At 39.5% G+C, this 25,995-nt stretch overlaps 1 protein-coding gene across 4 annotated transcripts in view; it reads right to left on the bottom strand.

Moving 5' to 3' along the window:
- The window catches only part of LOC133570846 (SLIT-ROBO Rho GTPase-activating protein 3-like), a 131,604-nt gene that overhangs the window by 105,206 nt on the left and 403 nt on the right, over positions 1 to 25,995 (bottom strand). The window lies entirely within an intron of this gene.

Here is a 25,995-nt window from a genome sequence, read left to right as displayed (position 1 = left end):
AAAAAACTAATGCACTTTGTGACTTCAATAATAAATATGGCAGTGCCATGTTGGCATTTTTTTTCCATAAATTGAGTTGATTTATTTTGGAAAACCTTGTTACATTGTTTAATGCATCCAGCGGGGCATCACAACAAAATTAGGCATAATAATGCGTTAATTCCACGACTGTATATATCGGTATCGGTTGATATCGGAATCGGTAATTAAGAGTTAGACAATATCGGAATATCGAATATCGGCAAAAAAGTCATTATCGGACATCTCTAGTAGCAAATTATAGTTGCATGTTACTTACACGTACAAAGTCGCAAGGCAGAAGTGTATTAGAAAGTATTCAGTAACACACGTGTCAGCATCATTCAACATACTGCATCATGAGCTTAACTTTACAAATTATTGTAAACACTAGGTGTCTGCGATGAGGTGGCGACTTGTCCAGGGTGTACCCCGCCTTCCGCCCGATTGTAGCTGAGATAGGCTCCAGCGCCCCCCGCGACCCCAAAAGGGAATAAGCGGTAGAAAATGGATGGATGGATGGACTAGGTGTCGCCAAAAAATGACAACTCCATTTCAACTTAAATACTGCATGAATCTATTCCAGATGGTAAATTGACATTGACATGCAACCTTTTCTTACATTTTACAAAACCCAGCCGAGTCATACCAAAGACTATAAAAATGGGACCCATTACCTCCCTGCTTGGCACTCAGCATCAAGGGTTGGAATTGGGGGTTAAATCACCAAAATGGTTCTCGAGCGCGGCCACCGCTGCTGCTCACTGCTCCCCTCACCTCCCAGGGGGTGAACAAGGGGATGGGTCAAATGCAGAGAGTAATTTCACCACACCTCTTGTGTGTGTGACTATCAGTAGTACTTTAACTTTAACTTTAGCTACAAAATAATGAAAGTATGTAAGATTTCTGCTGATATTGTATCGGATCGGTATCGGCCAATACTCAAGGCTCCATATCGGTATCGTGTCGGAAGCAAAAAAGTTGAATTGGGACACACTTAATGCTGAACAAGTTACATTAAGGGACATCACATTTACACTTGCACAATTCAACATGTCTGAAAAGGAGTATAGCGATGCAGAAATTATTTAACCTGATTCTTTCTCCATTGAAATTAGTGTTTGTTCACTTTCTGTCTTTAAATCTTACTATTTTCTAGAGATGGGTACTGAATTTGGAACTTTTATAGGAAGCGACCAAATTCCAATGGTACTGAATTACGTATAATCAAACGGTATCATATGGCAATACCTTTGTTGCACGTAACGTCTCGTCAGGTTGTAGACGCAAACATAGACTTAGACTTAGACAAACTTTAATGATCCACAAGGGAAATTGTTCAACGCTCAGCTACAATGATGGAAAGTGTAAGGATGGAAAGGACAATGCAGGTATAAATAGACTAATATAGCGATAAAAAAATCCAACATATATACGAATATATACATAATATGTGTACAGAATAATATATATACACACATATTATATTATGTCTATAACATATATACAATATATACCAATGACCATGTACAATATTACAGTATATACAGTATATGTGACAGCAGCAGCATAAAATAGAGAGTAGATCCAGCAGGAAATAGAAAATAGACATTATAAATATATAAACAAAGAGAAGTAGCTAACATGTCAGGTGTCAGGTAATAGGCAGATGTCATCTATTGCTGTATGGCGAGTGATTATACAGCTGGATGGAGTGTGAAATGAAGGAGTTCTTGAATCGCACAGTGCGGAAAGGAAGTTGAAGGAGCCTGTTGGAGTATGAGCTCCGCTGTCCCTTAATTGTCAGGTGGAGTGGGTGGGCAGGATTGTCCATGATGGCCAGCAGTTTGTCCAGTGTCTTCCTATACCTCACTGACACAAACGCCTCCAACTGCGTGCCACTAGTTTGGCCGGCTTTCCGGATCAGTTTATCAATCCGGTTTGAGTCCCTTTTGCTGGTGCTGCTGCCCCAACCAACCACTGCGAAGTACAGGGCACTGGCCACAACAGACTGATAAAATATCTCCAGCAGCTTGCTGCACACATTAAAGGACCTAAGCTTCTTCAGGAAAAAGAGTCTGCTCATGCCCTTCTTGTAAACAGTTTTGCAGTTGTCCTTCCAGTCCAGTCTGCTGTTCAAGTGGACTCCCAGGTACTTATACTGCTCCACTACTGCCACCTCCCGGCCCTGGATCTTGATGGGCTCCAGCTGGGTCACTCTCTTCCTGAAGTCGATGACCAGCTCCTTGGTCTTGTCCACATTAAGGACCAGATGGTTCGCCTGAGACCACTCCACAAAGTCAGCGATCAGTGTCCTGTACTCCAATTCCCGTCCCTCTCTGATACACCCGACCACAGCAGAGTCGTCAGAGTATTTCTGCAAGTGGCAGGACTTGGAACTATACTGGAAGTCTGAGGTGTACAGGGTGAACAGGAAAGGAGACAGGACGGTCCCCTGTGGAGCACCTACACCACTGATCACAGTATCCGACAGAGAGCTCCCCAGTCGCACAAACTGGGGCCTGTCAAACATTTGACGGGCAAACCGGTGTATTCATAGTGGACTTCCTCTAAGTAATGTTGTAATGTTCCATGCCAACAAGGCAACCATGTCTGATAAAAAACACTCAAAAGTAAGGCTCCACTTTTCTGAATGCGCTAGCTCGATGCTAAATTTACTTTGGATATACCATATACATGCAACTGATTAGTATTAGTGATATTACATGAGGATTTTAACACCTTCAAATGAGTTAATGTCAACTACAACTAAGGTGCATTATACAATCAAACAGCTGGTGTGTAATAAGTACAATATTAGGACTGTCAGAGTTTGTTGGTGACGAACCCCAAGATGCAGAGAAGGCGGAAGGCATTGTGCGGGAAAACATGATTTAATTAAACACTATGGCAAAAAAACAAACAAAAGGATACAAACAAAAGGATACAAACAAAAGGCGCGCACAAGGCGGAGAACAAACTTGGCTATGAACTAAAATAGCACAAAAGCTAACTGTGGACAAGAAACAAAAACACTTACTGTGACACGAAGGAACTATGACATGAGCAGAGTGAACAAAAGTAGACAGAGCTACAACGACAAGTATTATGACAGGTAGTAGTGACATCGACAATGACAGGTAGACACTACAATAATCCAGCACTGACTGGAGGGGGAGGCAGGTTTAAATAGCAGCTGGCTGATTGACACTAGGTGTGGCCAGGTGCCAATCAGCCACAGCTGAGTGGAAGCAGCACTCAGGGAGACAATCAGGAAATGAAGACAAAATAAAAGCGCTGACAGAAAACTAAGACAAACGCAGAGGAAAAACTAAAACACAGTCAAACTGTCAGGGACAAGCCTGACAAGGACTCAACAAAAGAAAATCCTTAATGGCAAAGACTATTCCCTTACTGCGGCAAGAGACCTAAGACAAACTGAAATTAATGCAAACTTGCAAATGATACTCACAAGTAAAATAAAACTTTAATGTGTACAGCACAGTGTTTAAATGTTTAATTAAAAAAAAATGATTTAACTGTTAACACGTTATTATTTATTAACACATGAACACACAAAGGTCAAGAAATTTGGTACCCTTGAGTACCAGTATTAATTCCGAAGTACCAGGAATCGATATTGTATCGGTTCAAATGTACTATGGTATTTTCTAATAGAGAGTAAAAAGAATAAAGTTAATATAATCATTGTTGAGGAAGAATGTTAATGTTTCTTTCAAATTTAAACTAGTGATGGTCTTTGATTACATTTCAACGATTAACTACAAGAAAAATGATCAAAAAAATGAGGGTCCAGCCTTAAGCTGATACTTTTTTTACTCTTCCCCCTTTCCCAATGCCACCTTTTTCCCACCTTTTTTAAGGAGCGCCGTAAGTGGCTGATCCATTGGCGGTCCCGTCTTGTCCCCCTTGTAACGTATGTCTGCTCTTAGTGGGACTGTGCCGAAAATGTAATTTCAGTTCTTATGTGTCTTGTACATGTTAAAGAACGGACAATAATAAAGCATCTTGAATCTTGAATCTTGAATTGGTGTCTTTCTATTAAAGATTATTTCTCTATCTATTTTGAGTGTGTTTTTAGTTTGAATGATCTTCCTCCATGTACTGGACAGAACTCTTTGCCTGATTTTAAAAGTATTTTCCCTCCTGTCTGACATCTTGTGAGGCCCTGACTGTGTTGAATCATTATTTTCTTTCATTGTATGCATTTTAATGTCGAGCTGTCATTTCTATTTCTTTCACACCTAAAAGGAGCTGGATTAAACTATTGTATACATATTTCAAAATTACCAACAGTATTGTGACATTGCTTAAACACAAGCTGCTTTGTGGCACACATGCTTGAAAGGACAAAGCTCCACTCTCTGTGAGACATTAGTGAGCAGCATTAACAGACCTTTTCAAGCATGCATGTCATTTGCGTGCAAAGAAAGGAAGCTTGTATGTAGAAGAGCATAAATGAAGAAAAGGCTTTTTCTTCTCCTTTGCATGATGCAAATTTAAAGAAATGCTCTGCAAATGTAAATGGATGTATAGGAATACAGCCAAAAAGCAAAATGAAAGAGTATGAGCTCCTAGCTGGGGGGAGATGTTATCGTCATGGTGCCGTTGCCTGGTTACATGCCTCTGGAGGCATCTCTGTCCTCTCCTTCTTCTGACACTTGCACCAGCCGCTGCATTTGGCATTTGGTCAAGGACACGAGTGACTGTTTCTATGTGGAAATACTCGATAAACAACCAAAGCTGATGAGCAGCTAAGGAGGCAACAATCGGCTCCAAAATAGAACAAAATGTCGCTGCGCTAAAATAGACCACAAAAGAAAGACAACTTTGCAATTTTGTCATCTAGACAATAAAATAAATTTTTTGCATGCTCCGTCCTTGCAGGCGTGTTATTTTTAGAACCCAAAGTGTTACTAGGGACTGTGCAGTATTGCACTACACGTGATGAATGATTTAAGCTTTCGCAGAGCGCACATAATCACGCCAGGACACCTTCACAATTCTACTGCAAACACACTAAACGGCTTCTTCTAAGGTCCCTTCTACACTAAGGTTATCCAGGGTAAATCCCACCTAACCTTATCCTTGTCCACTCACCCCCTCCGTCCGCCGGCGCAATGCGACTTAGTTTGCATGCGCGGAAAATGCGCACATCATAGGCACCTCCAGTGTTGCTTTGTGTGCAAGTTCTTAAATTAAATGTAACTTATCTGAACAATAGCCAGTGTTGTGGTATTTCAATGAACTGGAATCCAGTGTGCTGTGGGGCCCTATTGTAGTGAATCACACCTGAGACATCATAAATTAATCAAATCTTTAATAAACACGTGAAAGTAAACAATGTGATAAAGAACATTTTACAACAATCAATCTAGGGGTCTAGATATCTGGTCAGGACACTCCTCACTATTTTACCTTCACCTTCATTGTCCATTCGTTTTTGGTGACTTTATATACTCTGGACCTAGACGTTGAGTCCGCCACATACATGGCGGACAATAACTGATACAGTCTGCTTTGCCAGTCCAAATGCATTTGCTGTTTTCCGTAGTCTTCCCTCGACGGCCAGGTAATACAAAGCACACGCTACCTATTTTATCACATCCACGGGAGCTCGCATTCTTGTTGTCTCTCCTTCGACAAATGGACAAAGTTTTTCGGTAAGTAGAATCACAGCTGACCTCGACATTCGAAAGTTCTCTTACCGTCTGAGATGTGTTGTATCCCAAATAGCTGCAATCGCACGTTTCCTTCACTTAAGGTATTCATGTGTGATTTCTACAAGCATCTGTACATGTAGAATAAGGAGAAACACGGGCATGTCTGGATGACTCGCCTCCATCTTTCCAGTGGTTACCGCCGGTTGTTATTAAGCTGGTTGTGGCGCGTTCTTTCTGACGTCACTTCTTGTGTGCGGCGCGGTCTTTCTGGCGTCACTTTCTCTCCGAACTCAGTTTGTAAACGATCAATGAGTGAGAGCCAGAGATTCAAGAAATACACGGCGTACTTACTATCCAAAAATATCCAAGGAGGGTTACCTTAAACGATGGTTAAGTGTGGCTGACATGATGCTTAGGCTAAATAATTATTTGTTTAAAGGGGAACATTATCACCAGACCTATGTAAGCGTCAATATATACCTTGATGTTGCAGAAAAAAGACCATATATTTTTTTAACCGATTTCCGAACTCTAAATGGGTGAATTTTGGCGAATTAAACGCCTTTCTATTATTCGCTCTCGGAGCGATGGCGTCACAACGTCACGTCACATCGGGAAGCAATCCGCCATTTTCTCACTTTCGTCGGTGTGTTGTCGGAGGGTGTAACAACACGAACAGGGACGGATTCAAGTTGCACCAGTGGCCCAAAGATGCAAAAGTGGCAAGAAATTGGACGAAATTTGTTCAAAATACGACGGTGTGGAAAAGCTGACGAAATGGTCAGTCGTTTGTTCCGCACACTTTACCGACGAAAGCTATGCTACGACAGAGATGGCAAGAATGTGTGGATATCCTGCGACACTCAAAGCAGATGCATTTCCAACGATAAAGTCAAAGAAATCTGCCGCCAGACCGCCATTGAATCTGCCGGAGTGTGTGAGCTATTCAGGGACAACGGACCTCGGTAGCACGGCAAGCAATGGCGGCAGTTTGTTCCCGCAGACGAGCGAGCTAAACCCCCTGGATGTCTTGGCTCACACCGTCCTTTATGCCACTGAAGATGATCAAGAGAAGAATATCGACCCTAGCTTCCCTGGCCTGCTGACATCAACTCCAATACTGGACGGATCAGCTTTCAGGAAAAGAGAGCGGATGAGGGTATGTCTACAGAACATATTAATTGATGAAAACTTTATTCATTACTCGCGGTTTTACGTAAATTATTATACATAAACTGTGTTTACCAATAATTTAGCTTAAAAACATTTATTTTTTTCAATCATTCAAGTACATTCGGGTAGTCTTGTGTAATGCAGTATTTTGTGTCTATTTAGGTATGGTTAACCTGAGTGCTGAAATCGTGGAAAAATATATGTTCTGAGCGCGCCTGAAATGGGCTGTCTGCACTCTCAAAGTGCATGTTGTTGCCAAATGTATTTCATATGCTGTAAACCTAGTTCATAGTTGTTAGTAATTATCTTATCAGACAGTGTTAAGCCGCTGAAATCCGAGTCTGAATCCGAGCTAATGTCGCTATACCTTGCTGTTTGTTTGTATTGGCATCACTGTGTGACGTCACAGGAAAATGGACGGGTGTATATAACGATGGTTAAAATCAGGCACTTTGAAGCTTTTTTTAGGGACATTGCGTGATGGGTAAAATTTTGAAAAAAACTTCGAAAAATAAAATAAGCCACTGGGAACTGATTTTTAATGGTTTTAACCCTTCTGAAATTGTGATAATGTTCCCCTTTAAGGGGTTATATGGCTTAGTGTAGACATAGCCTAAAGCTCTCCTGTCACAAACATTAACCAGAATGGTTAGAATAACTTGAGGACAATTTATTGCACTTTGAAATGTTAGCAACATCAGTAACAAGGCAGGAACAATACTAATCAGCATATGGAAGAAGCATACAGCCTCGACTTCACACACTGCTGTGGAACGGCCTTCCAACCCTGAACCAGAAGTTGTCACAAGTCAGCCAGTGTGGTTGTGTTGGTCACCCACGCCTACACTGATCCAACAAGTTTTGGGTCGAGGATAGGAATCCATTCTTTTTCTGGTATTTTTTCATAAACACCACGCTGTTTTTAAAGATGAAATTGATTCCACACTATTGAGGTATGCAACTGTATTGATATTGGTCTTCAGGGATGACAAGCCAACTTTTTCCAGTGATGGAAATGCCACCCCACAGTGTCATACTACAGGCTGGCACCTAATTGCCAGCATTTGAAGGTGCCAGAGGCATAATACACGGTGCAATGCAGCCATGGAGGATGTGCTCGTCGTTCAAGCATAAACATCAAGCCTAAACTGATCCAACTGGTGTTGGGATGAGCTCAAGCCTCCATTCTTTCTCAGGTATATTCTGAGAAACACTACACTGTGGGATGCCACCTTTAAGGATGCATTTAGCTTCAGAGTATGGATGTAAGGTGTTGCCATTTAACCTAATATATCTGCATTGATATTGCATTCAATGATAACAAGCCCAGTTTGTACCATGATGGAGATAGTTCCACAATATTATAGTCCAGGCAAACCCTGCTTGGTAGCCACCCCACAGTGTTGTACGACAGGCCGACACCTGATTGCCAGCATTTGGGGTAACCGGAAGCTCAAAACAAAACGTACCCGTAGAGGTTGTGCTCATCGTTCAAAAACAAACATTATGCAAACAAGTGTTGGGTTGAGGTCAGGTTCGTGGTATCTTTTGATAAACACCACGCTGTGGGGTGTCATCTTTGAAGATGGAATTGGTTCCACACTATGGAGGTATGTGACTGCAATGATATTGCCTTCAATAAAGACAAACCTACCTTTACAGTAATGGAGACACCATCCCACAGCGTCATACTACATTCCGGCACCTGATTGCCAGCCTCTCTCATTTCATTTGCCAGAAGCTTAAAGGCCTACTGAAACCCACTACTACCGACCACGCAGTCTGATAGTTTATATATCAACGATGAAATCTTAACATTGCAACACATGCCAATACGGCCGCGTTAACTTATAAAGTGCAATTTTAAATTTCCCGGGAAACGTCCGGTTGAAAACGTCTAGGTATGATGACGTTTGCGCGTGACGTCGATGGTTGAAACGGAAGTATTGGGACGCCATTGTATCCAATACAAAAAGCTCTGTTTACATCGCAAAATTCCACAGTATTCTGGACATCTGTGTTGGTGAAGCTTTTGCAATTTGTTTAATTAACAATGGAGACGGCAAAGAACAAACCTGTAGGTGGGATCGGTGTATTAGCGTCTGGCTACAGCAACACAACCAGGAGGACTTTGAGTTGGCTAGCAGACGCTATCCGACGCTAGCCGCCGACCGCACCGATGATCGGGTGAAGTCCTTCGTCGCGCCGTCGATCGCTGGAACTCAGGTGAGCTTCGGTGTTGATGAGCAGATGAGAGCTGGCTAGGTGGAGAGCTAATGTTTTTATCATAGCTCTGTCGAGTCCCGTAGCTAAGTTAGCTTCAATGGCGTCGTTAGCAACAGCATTGCTAGGCTTTGTCAGGCGGTACATCATTAACCGTGTGGTTACAGGTCCAGATTTTGGTAGTATTGTTGATATTCTGTCTATCCTTCCAGTCAGAGGCTTATTTCTTTTGTTTCTATCTGCATTTAAGCACGATGGTATCACGTTAGCTCCGAAGCTAAAGTGCTTCACCGATGTATTGTCGTGGAGATAAAAGTCACTGTGAATGTCCATTTCGCGTTCTCGACTCTCATTTTCAAGAGGATATAGTATCCCAGGTGGTTTAAAATACAAATCCGTGATCCACAATAGAAAAAGGAGAGAGTGTGGAATCCAATGAGTCCTTGTACCTAAGTTACGGTCAGAGCGAAAAAAGATGCGTCCTGCACTGCACTCTAATACTTCACTCTCACGTTCCTCATCCACGAATCTTTCATCCTGGCTCAAATTAATGGGTTAATCCTCGCTTTCTCGGTCCGAATCGCTCTCGCTGCTGGTGTAAACAATGGGGAAATGTGAGGAGACTTTCAACTTGTGACGTCAAGCTACTTCCGGTACAGGTAAGGCTTTTTTTTTATCAGTGACCAAAAGTTGCGAACTTTATCGTCGTTGTTCTATACTAAATCCTTTCAGCAAAAATATGGCAATATCGCGAAATGATCAAGTATGACACATAGAATGGATCTGCTATCCCCGTTTAAAGAAAATAATGTCATTTCAGTAGGCCTTTAAAACAAGGTACAATACATGCAGCTGATCCAAAAAGTGTTGAGTTGAAGTCAGGCCTCCATTTTTTCTCTGGTGTCTTTTGAGAAACACCACGCTGTGGGATGTCGTAACATATGGGGGTATATCGGAATCTCAAAACAAGGTGCAATAAATGCAGGTTGCTTAATCATTCAAAAGGGAAACAAACAGCATTTCTAGCACTAAACTGTGTATTGGCAATATGTGTTGTTAGGACAGAGAAATTATTAACCAAACTCACAATCTGACAAGTTTCTCTCTAACGTCGCACACAACCTGAAAAACTGCGATGGTGCACGCCCACAGCACTGTGCACACATTTCGGGCTTATTTCCAACTTTGATTGTTCCCACAACCCTCATGATCAGTACCCTGCTGCCGTGCGAGTACTGTATATACATTAATATTCAATATTGTGTACATATATTTCCAAAAAGATAAAACATAAAGATAAGATCGAAATAACAATTTTCGTTGACTGTGGAGGCTGAAGCATCAGCTGATTTTGCATACATTATTTTCATTTATTCATTTTTGTCAATGTAAGGAGTACCAGACATATATACACTATATTGCCAAAAGTATTTGGCCACCTGCCTTGACTCACATATGAACTTGAAGTGCCATCCCTTTCCTAACCCATAGAGTTCAATATGATGTGGGTCCAACTTTTGCAGCTATTACAGTTTCAACTCTTCTGGGAAGGCTGTCCACAAGGTTACAGGGTGTGTTTATAGGAATTTTTGACCATTCTTCCAAAAGCGCATTAGTGAGGTCACACACTGATGTTGGTTTGAGAAGGCCTGGCTCTCAGTCTCCGTTCTAATTCATCTCAAAGGTGTTCTATCGGGTTCATGTCGGGACTCTGTGCAGGCCAGTCAAGTTCATCCACACCAGACTCTGTCATCCATGTCTTTGTGGACCAGTCATGTTGGAAGAGGAAGGGGCCCGCTCCAAACTGTTCCCACAAGGTTGGGAGCATGGAATTGTCCAAAATGTTTTGGTATCCTGGATCATTCAAAGTTCATTTCACTGGAACTAAGGGGCCAAGCCCAACTCCTGAAAAACAACTCCACACCATAATTCCTCCTCCTCCAAATTTTACACTCGGCACTTCGTGGCTGAGTTGCTGCTGTTCCCAAACTCTTCCATTTTCTTATAATAAAGCCAACAGTTGACTTTGGAATATTTAGGAGAGAGGATATTTCACGACTGGATTTGTTGCACACGTGGCATCCTATGACAGTTCCACACTGGAAATCACTGAGCTCCTGAGAGCGGCCCATTCTTTCACAAATGTTTGTAGAAACAGTCTCCATGCCTAAGTGCTTGATTGTATACCCCTGTGGCCGGGCCAAGTGATTAGGACACCTGATTCTGATCATTTGGATGGGTGGCCAAATACTTTTGGCAATATAGTGTATGTTACATACAATACAAAATGTTTGTGTACACAAATATTTGTAAATCAGTTTTATACTGTGTTATGTAGGGTTTTAAATCTATGAAGTGTGTTACATATTTTCATTTATAATTGCATTTGAATCCATAGATTAACTCCTCTATATGATATACATTGTTTTTGGGATTTTGACTACACATAAATCCCTCTCAGTTAGGGTTAGTCACTATTATGTTAGATCCACTATGGACTGGACTCTCACTATTATGTTAGATCCACTATGGACTGGACTCTCACACTATTATGTTAGATCCACTATGGACTGGACTCTCACTATTATGTTAGATCTACTATGGACTGCACTCTCACACTATTATCTTAGATCCACTATGGACTGGACTCTCACTATTATGTTAGATCCACTATGGACTGGACTCTCACACTGTTATGTTAGATCCACTATGGACTGGACTCTCGCTATTATGTTGGATCCACTATGGACTGGACTCTCACTATTATGTTAGATCCACTATGGACTGGACTCTCACAATATTATGCTAGATCCACTCGACGTCCATTGCACCGGTCGCCCAGGGTGGGTCCCCACATCTGCGGTCCCCTCCAAGGTTTCTCATTGTCCCATTGGGTTGAGTTTTTCCTTGCCCTGATGTGGGATCTGAGCCGAAGATGTCGTTGTGGCTTGTGCAGCCCTTCGAGACACTCGTGATTTAGTGCTATATAAGTAAACATTGATTGATTGATTGATTGATATATATATAGGTTCATATCTGACACATATTCTGGAAGCATATTATTATTATTATGTACGTTATACATCATTTGAGTAGTTTTGTAGTCATAAAGTTTCAAGATTTGTGAGTTTCTGAAGAATTTGTTGAGTCTCGATAATCCATTCGATTAATTGTCCTTTCATTTTCTTTTTACTGATACAAACATTGGTTTTGTAATTGTTGTATATGTAAGTTCCCAGACCTCTTTGCAATAAGCAATGTATGGCACAACAGAAGTTCTGCACAATAAATATAGTGAATATTTGTTGAGTATTTTGCTGTATTTACCGTACTTTCCGGACCATAGGGCGCACCGGATTAAAAGGCGCACTGCCGATGAATGGTCTACTTTTGATCTTTTTTCATATATTAGGCGCACCGGATTTTAAGGCGCATTAAAGGAGTCATATTATTATTTTTTTTTTCTAAATTGAAAAGACTTCCTTGAGGTCTACATAACATGTAATGGTGGTTCTTTGGTCAAAATGTTGCATAGATTATGTTTTACAGATCATCTTCAAGCCGCTTTTTGACAGTCGCTTCCGGATGCGCCGTTTTGTGGGCGGTCTTATTTACGTGGCTCACCTTCGGCAGCGTCTTCTCCCCGTCATCTTTGTTGTAGCGGTGTAGCGTGCAAGGACGGGTGTGGAAGAAGTGTCAAAAGATGGAGCTAACTGTTTTAATGACATTCAAACTTTACGTCAATCAACAACGGAGCAGCATCTCCTCATCCGGAAACAACAACACAGAAAATGTATATTGTGAAAAACCGTCCGACCGGAACTCTAGTATTTAAAGTTCCTTGGTTGAATAATGTAAACTCACTACACCGGTATGTTTTGGCGCTTTCATGGCGAGTTTACTAACAGATATAAGTAAGAACTTTACACTACTTTATATTAGAAATGGCAACAGTGGAGGATGAATGTCACATAACAAGAAGACAGAGAAAAAGAACGCGCACCATTTTTCAGGATTTATGCAGATCCCAAATACAGATCAGCAGGTACCAGAAGGTAAGAAAAGTTGCTTTTGCATAATATTGCGAAACAAAACGCCAGATTATTTGTCTTACCTTATACACACACCATAAAATACTTGTATGTTCAACGCACCGACAATCCATCAAGTGGTGCTGCTTCATAGCTTACCAAAGTCGTACTAAAACATTTTGATAGATTTTTGAGCGCCGTGTGTAATGTTCTATATTTTCAATGGAACATATAAAATGTTGGTGTTGTTTACTTGAGACATATTGCCATCATAGTGCAGCCTATACTTATCTCCTATGTTTGACTGCCATATACTGGTCACACTTATCATTACACCATGTACCAAACAAAATAGCTTCGAGGTGGGTAAGCTCAACCAAACGTATTCTTTACATTAGGCGCACCGTGTTATAAGGCGCACTGTCGAGTTTTGAGAGAAAAAAAAGGATTTTCAGTGTGCCTTATAGTCCGGAAAATACGGTAATAATACAATTTGATTTATATCAACCTGCTCAGTGGCCTTGTGGTTAGATTGTCCGCCCTGAGATCGGTAGGTCGTGATATTTATACCAAAGACTATAAAAATGGGACCCATTACCTCCCTGCTTGGCACTCAGCATCAAGGGTTGGAATTGGGGGTTAAATGTCAGGCTGTGTAGGTAACGAACCCCAAGATGCAGAGAAGGCAGCAGGCATTGTGCGGGAAAACATTATTTAATGTTAAAAAAATAAAGAATAAAGAAAAGACACCCACCAGGAACTAGGAATGGACAAACTGGAAACAGTGAACAGGGATCCAGCAAACAGGGACTAGGAACAAAAAGACAGTAAGCTACAAAATATAGCTTACCGCATACAGCTACACTGATATCGACACGACAGGTCGGAACGACAATAATCCAGCCGTGACTGGAGGGCAGGGAAGGTATAAATAGCAGCTGGCTGATTGACACCAGGTGTGGCCAGGTGCCAATCAGCCACCACTGAGGGGACAGCACTCAGAGAGAACAACAGGAAACTGAACCAAAATAAGAGTGCTGACAGGAACTAAAAAAAACAAAGAGGAAAAACTAAAACTTAACCAAACTGTCAGGGACAAGCCTGACATTAAATCACCAAAATGATTCCCGAGCGCGGCCACCGCTGCTGCTCACTGCTCCTCTCACCTCCCAGGGGGTGGAACAAGGGGATGGGTCAAATGCAGAGGATAATTTCACCACACCTAGTGTGTGTGTGACTATCATTGGTACTTTAACTTATATGTAGCTCTTATATGCATGTATTTACTGTATGTGTAATTCTTATCTCAAGACTGAGCTAAAAAAAACATGTATTGTGTGTAGAAAACATGTATAACTAATGTTGTACCAAACAATCACAAATGTAAAAGCCCAAATAAAACGTAACATCATATTATCATATTCCTATTGAAAACAAAAACACAATTTATGGAGTCTGATGGGCTGCATGCCTGCCCTTGAGGGCTACGTGGACGCAAGCAGTCCAGGACGGGCATTCACAAATCCAATATGGAAGAGCCGTTGTCGTGGAAGCAGCCTGCTCCTATTATCCCGCCGCCATAGCTAGTACCGCGGCCAGGAGGCGTCTCCGAGTGCCGTGTCTGCTGTTAGCCACGCGTGGCTAGTCACATGTGTCCTAACCCAGACTGACACGTTGACATCATTTGGCTCCAAATCAAGGCTGCGAGCCCCCATAATGCTATGCGTTTAGGGCCTCAGTGCATGAGTTCACGTGGCGTTTTCAGAGCAAAACTGTTTGCACAACCACAGGACAGGAAAATCCACATTGTGCCGGAATGACATTCCGAGCAGGTTTCACTTTATGACACACGGCGCAAAAAAAACAAAAAACAGTCTCACTGTCGTAATGGGAGCTGACATTTCAAGCCATTCTTTGATTACGATGAATACATCTACAACTACGTGCAAACATTTTCTTTATATTCATTTGCATCAGTATTTTCCTCAGTACTCTGTATTTTTATTATCGCTCAAAAACTACAAAGTCTGTTTAGTTAACATTGAAAGTATAATTGTGTAGTTGTGTTTATCTTTAAAATATGTTGGATCAGTATTGTCAAAAATGTAAAAACTGGCCAGATGAGTTTGCTAAGTGTAATATTGAGCTGCATTTTTAAATTAAAGTTAAAGTACCACTGATAGTCACACACACACTAGGTGTGGTGAAATTACCCTCTGCATTTGACCCATCCCCTTGTTCCACCCCCTGGGAGGTGAGGGGAGCAGTGAGCAGCAGCGGTGGCCGCGCTCAGGAATCATTTTGGTGATTTAACCCCCAATTCCAACGCTTGATGCTGAGTGTCAAGCAGGGAGGTAAAGGTTCCCATTCTTATAGTCTTTGGTATGACCAAAGTGTATAAACACACTACTGTCTGAGCAACTAAGATATTCACTTTGAACATAAAGGCTGTGCTCTCTTGGGACCAAATGGTCGATCTGTACTGCACATTGTCGAGTGGACACAGACAAAGTGTCTTCAACTGGAAGTGAACTCACGTGAGGTCACACAAACCGGAATTGAAGCAAAAGTGAATACTCAAAATTGCATTTACCGTATTTTTCGGACTATAAGTCACAGTTTTTTTCATAGTTTGGCCGGGCTCCAGTGCGACTTATATATGTTGTTTTCCTTTTTTATCATGCATTTTCGTCAAGTGCGACTTATACTCCGGTGCGACTTATACTCCGAAAAATACGGTAGTAAAAAGATTTACAAAATAAAAATGGAAGAAGATAAACATATTTAAACACTCACATAAAAATAATATGGCTCTTATGAAGCCAGAACAATGTTTAATGTTTCTTTTGCTACATAATGAAGTGCTTCGAGAGGCTGGTAAAGGACTATTTTGTCTCCAGACTTCCCCCCACATTCGACCCATACTAGTTTGCTTATCGCCCTAACCGCTACACAGAGGACGCCATCTCCTCTGCACTCCACCTGAGCTTAGAACATCTGGAAGGAAAGGACACACCCGTGCGGATGTTGTTTCTGGACTTCAGCTCAGCATTCAACACCATCATCCCGCAGCACTTGGTGAGCAAACTGGCCCCCCTTGGATTCAGTACCCCCCTTTGCAACCGGCTGCTTGACTTCCTCAGACAGACCCCAATCTGTGAGAGTGGGCGACAACACCTCCAGTGCCATCTCCCTGAGCACCGGCTCCCCCCAGGGCTGCGTCCTGAGTCCACTGCTGTTCACGTTGATGACCCATGACTGCTGGGCCAGGTCCACTACTAACCACATTGTGAAGTATGCGGACGACACAACAGTAGTGGGCCTCATCCGTGACAACAACGACATGGACTACAGGGAGGAGGTGAAACATCTGGTTGACTGGTGCAGAACCAACAACCTGGTCCTGAATGTCAACAAGACCAAGGAGATCATCGTTGACTTCCGGAAGCACCAGTCCAGCCACGCTCCACTCTTCATCAACGGCACAGCGGTGGAGATAGTAAGCAGCACCAAGTGCAGATAACTGACAATATAACCTGGTCCCTACACACCGGAGCGCTTGTAAAAAGAGCTCAGCAGCGCATGCACTTTTTGCGTCGGATGAAAAGAGCACAGCTCCCTCAACCCGTTCTGAGCACATTCTACAGAGGCACTATAGAGAGCCTACTGACCAACTGCATCTCTGTCTGGACTGGAGCCTGCAATGCCACAGACTGGAAGTCTCTCCAGAGAGTGGTGAGGACAGCGGATAAGATTCCTCTTCCTCCTATCCAGGAGATCCAAAAAGCCGCTGCCTGACCAGGGCTCAGAAAATATGCAGACTCCTCCCACCCCCACCAAGGACTGTTTTCACTGCTGGACTCTAGAAAGAGGTTCCGCAGCCTCCGAAGCAGAACCTACAGGTTCTGTAACAGGCCGTAAGACTCTTGAACGCATCATAATTAAATTATCCCCTCAACTCCCCCCAAAATGGATTAACTCGCTGGAATAAAAAAGACAATATAACATACATCCATAAACGTGGACGCATGTGAAAAAGTGCAATATATTTATCTGTACAGTAATCTATTTATTTATTTATATATATTTACGGTATATATATTTATTTATTTTATATATATATTATACATATTATTTATCCATTCATCCATTTTCTACCGCTTATTCCCTTTTGGGGTCGCGGGGGGGCGCTGGAGCCTATCTCAGCTACAATCGGGCGGAAGGCGGGGTACACCCTGGACAAGTATTTATATATATTTATTTATTTATATATGCACCTTATTGCTTTTTTTATCGGCAGCACGGTGGTAGAGGGGTTAGTGCGTCTGCCTCACAATACGAAGGTCCTGGGTTCGATCCTAACTAGCCCAAATATAGTTTTTAGATTTTGTGTATAAATAGGACCATGTATGTCCTATAAAACTCAATACACTTCTGTCAATTATTAATATTAATATGGAGCAGCACGGTGGAAAAGGAGTTTGTGCATGTGCCTCACAATACGAAGGTCCTGAGTTCAATCCCGGGCTCGGGATCTTTCTGTGTTGAGTTTGCATGTTCTCCCCGTGACTGCGTGGGTTCCCTCCGGGTACTCCGGCTTCCTCCCACTTCCAAAGACATGCACCTGGGGATAGGTTGATTGGCAACACTAAATGGTCCCTAGTGTGTGAATGTGAGTGTGAATGTTGTCTGTCTATCTGTATTGGCCCTGCGATGAGGTGGCGACTTGTCCAGGGTGTACCCCGCCTTCCGCCCGATTGTAGCTGAGATAGGCTCCAGCGCCCCCCGCGACCCCGAAGGGCATAAGCGGTAGAAAATGGATGGATGAATGGATGCTTTTTTATCCTGCACTACTATGAGCTTATGTAACGAAATTTCGTTCTTATCTGTGCTGTAAAGTTCAAATTTGAATGACAATAAAAAGGAAGTCTAAGTCTAAGTCTAATCCATTATTATAATTACTGCAGTTTATTTGTAAATGAGAAAATGTTTCCTCTAATTGTTGTGTTGGACCAAATGACTAATAATTGAGAAAATCACTTATAGGAATTCACATCAGCGTGTCATCAAAATACTGCTGGATGTCGTTATCATAATTTACATCTCACACATTTAGCCAGAAAGGAAAAGGCTTTTACGGTTTATAATTGATGCAGACATACTCCATTATTGATAAGTGTTTGCTGTGTGACCGTCCTTCTGTGCTGCAACATGATCCTGCAGCTTCATGCTAACGCACATGTCTATATGCACTATAGATATGGTGTAGTACAGTCTATAGGTTCATGCATTTTTGGAAGGATTATGCAAAAACACAACGCTGCTGTCACACTAAAGATGATTTTTTTTATTTAAATTCGTATTTTTTGCAGTTTTTTAGCATCAATAAATTGAGATCCTGCAGCTTCATGGTAATACACATGTCTATATACTCTATATATATGACGTAGTACAGTCTATAGGTTCATGCATTTTTGGAAGGATTATGCAGGAACACAACGCTGCTGTCACACTAAAGATTATTTTTTTAATTTAAATTTGTATTTTTTGCAGTTTTTTAGCATTGAAACATTGAGATCCTGCAGCTTCATGGTAATACACATGTCTATATACACTATAGATATGATGTAGTACAGTCTATAGGTTCATGCATTTTTGGAAGGATTATGCAGGAACAAAACGCTGCTGTCACACTAAAGATGATTTTTTTATTTAAATTTGTATTTTTTTCAGTTTATTAGCTCCGATATATTGAGATCCTGCAGCTTCATGGTAATACACATGTCTATATACACTATATTTATGATGTAGTACAGTCCATAGGTTCATGCATTTTTGGAAGTATTATGCAGGAACACAACGCTGCTGTCACACTAAAGATGATTTTTTAATTTAAATGTTTATTTTTTGCAGTTTTTTAGCATCGAAACTTTGGGATCCTGCAGCTTCATGGTAATACACATGTCTATATACACTATAGATATGATGTAGTACAGTCTATAGGTTCATGCATTTTTGGAAGGATTATGCAAAAACACAACGCTGCTGTCACACTAAAGAGGATTTTTTTTATTCAAATGTGTATTTTTTGCAGTTTTTTAGCATTGAAACATTGGGATCCTGCAGCTTCATGGTAATACACATGTCTATATACACTATAGATACGACGTAGTACATTCCATAGGTTCATCCATTTTTGGAAGGATTATGCAGGAACACAACGCTGCTGTCACACTAAAAAGGATTTTTTTATTTAAATTTGTATTTTTTGCAGTTTTTTAGCACTGAAACATTGGGATCCTGCAGCTTCATGGTAATACACATGTCTATATACACTATAAATATGACGTAGTACATTCTATAGGTTCATGCATTTTTGGAAGGATTATGCAGGAACAAAACGCTGCTGTCACACTAAAGATAATTTTTTTAATTTAAATTTTTATTTTTTGCAGTTTTTTAGCATCGAAACATTGAGATCCTGCAGCTTCATGGTAATAAACATGTCTATATACTCTATAGATATGACATAGTACAGTCTGTAGGTTCATGCATTTTTGGAAGGATTATGCAGGAACACAACACTGCTGTCACACTAAAGATAATTTGTTAATTTAAATTTGTATTTTTTGCAGTTTTTTAGCATCGAAACATTGAGATCCTGCAGCTTCATGGTAATACACATGTCTATATACACTATAGATATGACGTAGTACATTCCATAGGTTCATGCATTTTTGGAAGTATTATGCAGGAACAAAACGCTGCTGTCACACTAAAGAGGATTTTTATATTTAAATGTATATTTTTTGCAGTTTTTTAGCATTGAAACATTGGGATCCTGCAGCTTCATGGTAATACACATGTCTATATACACTATAGATACGACGTAGTACATTCCATAGGTTCATCCATTTTTGGAAGGATTATGCAGGAACACAACGCTGCTGTCACACTAAAAAGGATTTTTTTATTTAAATTTGTATTTTTTGCAGTTTTTTAGCACTGAAACATTGGGATCCTGCAGCTTCATGGTAATACACATGTCTATATACACTATAAATATGACGTAGTACATTCTATAGGTTCATGCATTTTTGGAAGGATTATGCAGGAACAAAACGCTGCTGTCACACTAAAGATAATTTTTTTAATTTAAATTTTTATTTTTTGCAGTTTTTTAGCATCGAAACATTGAGATCCTGCAGCTTCATGGTAATAAACATGTCTATATACTCTATAGATATGACATAGTACAGTCTGTAGGTTCATGCATTTTTGGAAGGATTATGCAGGAACACAACACTGCTGTCACACTAAAGATAATTTTTTAATTTAAATTTGTATTTTTTGCAGTTTTTTAGCATCGAAACATTGAGATCCTGCAGCTTCATGGTAATACACATGTCTATATACACTATAGATATGACGTAGTACATTCCATAGGTTCATGCATTTTTGGAAGTATTATGCAGGAACAAAACGCTGCTGTCACACTAAAGAGGATTTTTATATTTAAATGTATATTTTTTGCAGTTTTTTAGCATTGAAACATTGGGATCCTGCAGCTTCATGGTAATAAACATGTCTATATACACTATAGATATGATGTAGTACAGTCTATAGGTTCATGCATTTTTGGAAGGATTATGCAGGAACACAACGCTGCTGTCACACTAAAGATTATTTTTTTAATTTAAATTTGTATTTTTTGCAGTTTTTTAGCATCGAAAAATTGAGATCCTGTAGCTTCATGGTAATACACATGTCTATATACACTATAGATATGATGTAGTACAGTCTATAGGTTCATGCATTTTTGGAAGGATTATGCAGGAATACAACGCTGCTGTCACACTAAAGATTGTTTTTTTAATTTAAATTTTTATTTTTTGCAGTTTTTTAGCATCGAAACATTGAGATCCTGCAGCTTCATGGTAATACACATGTCTATATACACTATAGATATGACGTAGTACAGTCTATAGGTTCATGCATTTTTGGAAGGATTATGCAGGAACACAACGCTGCTGTCACACTAAAAAGGATTTTTTTATTTAAATTTGTATTTTTTGCAGTTTTTTAGCACTGAAACATTGGGATCCTGCAGCTTCATGGTAATATGCAGGTCTATATACACTATAAATATGACGTAGTACATTCTATAGGTTCATGCATTTTTGGAAGGATTATGCAGGAACAAAACGCTGCTGTCACACTAAAGAGGATTTTTATATTTAAATGTATATTTTTTGCAGTTTTTTAGCACTGAAACATTGGGATCCTGCAGCTTCATGGTAATAAACATGTCTATATACACTATAGATATGATGTAGTACAGTCTATAGGTTCATGCATTTTTGGAAGGATTATGCAGGAACACAACGCTGCTGTCACACTAAAGATTATTTTTTTAATTTAAATTTGTATTTTTTGCAGTTTTTTAGCATCGAAACATTGAGATCCTGCAGCTTCATGGTAATAAACATGTCTATATACTCTATAGATATGACATAGTACAGTCTGTAGGTTCATGCATTTTTGGAAGGATTATGCAGGAACACAACACTGCTGTCACACTAAAGATAATTTTTTAATTTAAATTTGTATTTTTTGCAGTTTTTTAGCATCGAAACATTGAGATCCTGCAGCTTCATGGTAATACACATGTCTATATACACTATATATATGACGTAGTACAGTCTATAGGTTCATCCATTTTTGGAAGGATTATGCAGGAACAAAACGCTGCTGTCACACTAAAGATTGTTTTTTTAATTTAAATTTTTATTTTTTGCAGTTTTTTAGCATCGAAACATTGAGATCCTGCAGCTTCATGGTAATAAACATGTCTATATACTCTATAGATATGACATAGTACAGTCTGTAGGTTCATGCATTTTTGGAAGGATTATGCAGGAACACAACACTGCTGTCACACTAAAGATAATTTTTTAATTTAAATTTGTATTTTTTGCAGTTTTTTAGCATCGAAACATTGAGATCCTGCAGCTTCATGGTAATACACATGTCTATATACACTATAGATATGATGTAGTACAGTCCATAGGTTCATGCATTTTTGGAAGTATTATGCAGGAACACAACGCTGCTGTCACACTAAAGATGATTTGTTTTATTTAAATTTAATTTTTTGCAGTTTTTTAGCATTGAAACATTGAGATCCTGTAGCTTCATGGTAATACACATGTCTATATACTCTATATATATGATGTAGTACAGTCTATAGGTTCATGCATTTTTGGAAGTATTATGCAGGAATACAACGCTGATGTCACACTAAAGATGATTTTTTTTATTTAAATTCGTATTTTTTGCAGTTTTTTAGCATCGAAACTTTGAGATCTTGCAGCTTCATGGTAATACACATGTCTATATACACTATACATATGACGTAGTACAGTCTATAGGTTCATCCATTTTTGGAAGGATTATGCAGGAACACAACGCTGCTGTCACACTAAAAAGGATTTTTTTATTTAAATTTGTATTTTTTGCAGTTTTTTAGCACTGAAACATTGGGATCCTGCAGCTTCATGGTACTATGCATGTCTATATACACTATAAATATGACGTAGTACATTCTATAGGTTCATGCATTTTTGGAAGGATTATGCAGGAACAAAACGCTGCTGTCACACTAAAGATAATTTTTTTAATTTAAATTTTTATTTTTTGCAGTTTTTTAGCATCGAAACATTGAGATCCTGCAGCTTCATGGTAATAAACATGTCTATATACTCTATAGATATGACATAGTACAGTCTGTAGGTTCATGCATTTTTGGAAGGATTATGCAGGAACACAACACTGCTGTCACACTAAAGATATTTTTTTAATTTAAATTTGTATTTTTTGCCGTTTTTTAGCATCGAAACATTGAGATCCTGCAGCTTCATGGTAATACACATGTCTATATACACTATAGATATGATGTAGTACAGTCTATAGGTTCATGCATTTTTGGAAGGATTATGCAGGAACAAAACGCTGCTGTCACACTAAAGATGATTTTTTTATTTAAATTTGTATTTTTTTCAGTTTTTTAGCTCCGATATATTGAGATCCTGCAGCTTCATGGTAATACACATGTCTATATACACTATATATATGATGTAGTACAGTCCATAGGTTCATGCATTTTTGGAAGTATTATGCAGGAACACAACGCTACTGTCACACTAAAGATGATTTTTTAATTTAAATGTTTATTTTTTGCAGTTTTTTAGCATCGAAACTTTGGGATCCTGCAGCTTCATGGTAATACACATGTCTATATACACTATATATATGATGTAGTACAGTCTATAGGTTCATGCATTTTTGGAAGGATTATGCAGGAACACAACGCTGCTGTCACACTAAAGAGGATTTTTTTTATTCAAATGTGTATTTTTTGCAGTTTTTTAGCATTGAAACATTGGGATCCTGCAGCTTCATGGTAATACACATGTCTATATACACTATAGATATGACGTAGTACATTCCATAGGTTCATGCATTTTTGGAAGTATTATGCAGGAACAAAACGCTGCTGTCACACTAAAGAGGATTTTTATATTTAAATGTATATTTTTTGCAGTTTTTTAGCATTGAAACATTGGGATCCTGCAGCTTCATGGTAATACACATGTCTATATACACTATAGATATGATGTAGTACAGTCTATAGGTTCATGCATTTTTGGAAGGATTATGCAGGAACACAACGCTGCTGTCACACTAAAGATTATTTTTTTAATTTAAATTTTTATTTTTTGCAGTTTTTTAGCATCGAAAAATTGAGATCCTGCAGCTTCATGGTAATACACATGTCTATATACACTATAGATATGATGTAGTACAGTCTATAGGTTCATGCATTTTTGGAAGGATTATGCAGGAACACAACGCTGCTGTCACACTAAAGAGGATTTTTTTTTATTCAAATGTGTATTTTTTGCAGTTTTTTAGCATTGAAACATTGGGATCCTGCAGCTTCATGGTAATACACATGTCTATATACACTATAGATATGACGTAGTACATTCCATAGGTTCATGCATTTTTGGAAGTATTATGCAGGAACAAAACGCTGCTGTCACACTAAAGAGGATTTTTATATTTAAATGTATATTTTTTGCAGTTTTTTAGCATTGAAACATTGGGATCCTGCAGCTTCATGGTAATACACATGTCTATATACACTATAGATATGATGTAGTACAGTCTATAGGTTCATGCATTTTTGGAAGGATTATGCAGGAACACAACGCTGCTGTCACACTAAAGATTATTTTTTTAATTTAAATTTTTATTTTTTGCAGTTTTTTAGCATCGAAAAATTGAGATCCTGTAGCTTCATGGTAATACACATGTCTATATACACTATAGATATGATGTAGTACAGTCTATAGGTTCATGCATTTTTGGAAGGATTATGCAGGAACACAACGCTGCTGTCACACTAAAGAGGATTTTTTTTATTCAAATGTGTATTTTTTGCAGTTTTTTAGCATTGAAACATTGGGATCCTGCAGCTTCATGGTAATACACATGTCTATATACACTATAGATATGATGTAGTACAGTCTATAGGTTCATGCATTTTTGGAAGGATTATGCAGGAACAAAACGCTGCTGTCACACTAAAGATGATTTTTTTATTTAAATTTGTATTTTTTTCAGTTTTTTAGCTCCGATATATTGAGATCCTGCAGCTTCATGGTAATACACATGTCTATATACACTATATATATGATGTAGTACAGTCTATAGGTTCATGCATTTTTGGAAGGATTATGCAGGAACACAACGCTGCTGTCACACTAAAGATGATTTGTTTTATTTAAATTTAATTTTTTGCAGTTTTTTAGCATTGAAACATTGAGATCCTGTAGCTTCATGGTAATACACATGTCTATATACTCTATAGATATGATGTAGTACAGTCTATAGGTTCATGCATTTTTGGAAGTATTATGCAGGAATACAACGCTGATGTCACACTAAAGATGATTTTTTTTTTTTTTTTAAATTCGTATTTTTTGCAGTTTTTTAGCATCGAAACTTTGAGATCTTGCAGCTTCATGGTAATACACATGTCTATATACTCTATAGATTGGGACGGCGTGGCGCAGTGGAAGAATGGCCGTGCGCAACCCAAGGGTCCCTGGTTCAATCCCCACCTAGTACCAACCTCGTCATGTCCGTTGTGTCCTGAGCAAGACACTTCACCCTTGCTCCTGATGGGTGCTGGTTAGCGCCTTGCATGGCAGCTCCCTCCATCAGTGTGTGAATGTGTGTGTGAATGGGTAAATGTGGAAGTAGTGTCAAAGCGCTTTGAGTACCTTGAAGGTAGAAAAGCGCTATACAAGTACAACCCATTTATCATTTATTTATTTATATGACATAGTACAGTCTGTAGGTTCATGCATTTTTGGAAGGATTATGCAGGAACACAACACTGCTGTCACACTAAAGATAATTTTGTAATTTAAATTTGTATTTTTTGCAGTTTTTTAGCATCGAAACATTGAGATCCTGCAGCTTCATGGTAATACACATGTCTATATACACTATATATATATGACGTAGTACAGTCTATAGGTTCATCCATTTTTGGAAGGATTATGCAGGAACAAACCGCTGCTGTTTTAGTAGTAATAATAATAAATAACAAGTTATTGGTGGCATTGCATGCAAACACTGCAGGACAAACAGGATTTTTAGCAGAAGGATGCATTGACAGGACAGACCCACCCTCTTCACACGCACGCTCACACACACACACACACACACACACACACGCATACACACACGTACACACACACACAGTCGTTGCAAAGTTGCACAATTGCAGCAGC

This window comes from Nerophis lumbriciformis, linkage group LG28 (genome assembly GCF_033978685.3).
Source record: "Nerophis lumbriciformis linkage group LG28, RoL_Nlum_v2.1, whole genome shotgun sequence".
Classification (NCBI taxonomy): domain Eukaryota; kingdom Metazoa; phylum Chordata; class Actinopteri; order Syngnathiformes; family Syngnathidae; genus Nerophis; species Nerophis lumbriciformis.
Note: the sequence above shows the minus strand (reverse complement) of the source record. Positions and strands in the feature narration are given on the sequence as shown.